Source organism: Mandrillus leucophaeus, unplaced genomic scaffold, assembly GCF_000951045.1.
Source record: "Mandrillus leucophaeus isolate KB7577 unplaced genomic scaffold, Mleu.le_1.0 Scaffold894, whole genome shotgun sequence".
Taxonomy (NCBI): Eukaryota; Metazoa; Chordata; class Mammalia; order Primates; family Cercopithecidae; genus Mandrillus; species Mandrillus leucophaeus.
In genome coordinates, this window is record NW_012109741.1 from 594,179 (window position 1) to 595,532 (window position 1,354).

Consider the following 1,354-nt stretch of genomic DNA (forward strand, 5'->3'; position numbering starts at 1 on the left):
TCCTGTGTTTTGGCCAATGTCTCCAATTTGGAATGGCTGTAATTACTCAATGCCTCTACCCTCATTGTATCTAGGAAGTTAACTAACTTGCTTCTGATTTTATAGGCTCATAGGTGGAAGGACTTGCCTTGTCTCAGATAAGACTTTGGACTGTGGACTTTTGAATTAATGCTGAAATGAGTTAAGACTGTAGGAGACTGTTAGCATTGATTGGTTTTTAAATGTAAGGATATGAGATTTGGGAGGGACCAGGAGCAGAATGATATGGTTTAGCTGTGTCCCCATTCAAATCTTATCTTGAATTCCCATGTGTTGTAGGAGGGACCTGGTGGGAAGTAATTGAATCATGGGGGCAGGTGTTTCACATGCTCTTCTTGTGATAGTGAGTCTCACAAAATCTGATGGTTATTGTAAGGGAGAGTTTTCCTGCATAAGCTCTCTTCTCTTGTGTGCCACCATGTGAGACATGCCTTTCACCTTTCGCCATGATTGTGAGGCTTCCCCAGCCATGTGAAACTGTGGGTTCTGCATTAAGCCTCTTTCCTTTGTAAATTGTCCAGTCTTGGGTATGTCTCAGTGTGAAAATGGACTAATACAGTAGCCTTGTAGTATAGTTCCAAGTCAGGTAATGTGATGCCTCCAGCTTTGTTCTTTTTATTTAGGATTGCCTTGGCTATTCACATTCTTTGTTGGTTCCATCTGAATGTCATTGGCAGTCTGATAGGAATAGCATTGAATCTCTAAAATTCTTTGGACAATATGGCCCAATTTTGATTTTTCTTATCCCAATATTGATTTTTCTTACCCATAATCATGGAATGTTTTCCCATTTGTTTGTGTCATCTCTGATTTCTTTGAACAGTGTTTTGTAATTCTCCTTACATTACAAAGAAACCAAAGATCTTTCACCTCTCTGGTTAGCCGTACCTAAGAATAAAGAATAAATTCCTACAAATTTTATTTTTTTGTGGCTATTGTGAATGGAATTGCTTTCTTGATTTGGTTCTCAGCTTGGATGGTTGTTGGTGTATAGAAATGGTACTGATTTTTGTACATTGATTTTGTATCCTTAAACTTTACTGAAGTTGTTACAACCATACGTTTGCATTCTTTCTCCAAGTCTTTGTGCTTTTATTTCTGTAAACGTTACAAACCTCATAGTACATTATTCCTATTTTTTCTTCACACAGTTATTCAGAGATTTTTTAAATAGGAAAATAAGTATTTTTCCCATGAATTTATCATGTCTAGTGCTCTTCATTCTTGTGTACAGATCCAGATTTCTATCCGATATCTTTTCTGCCTGAATGACCTCCTTTAGCATTTCTTGTAGTGCAGGTCTGCTGTTGATTAA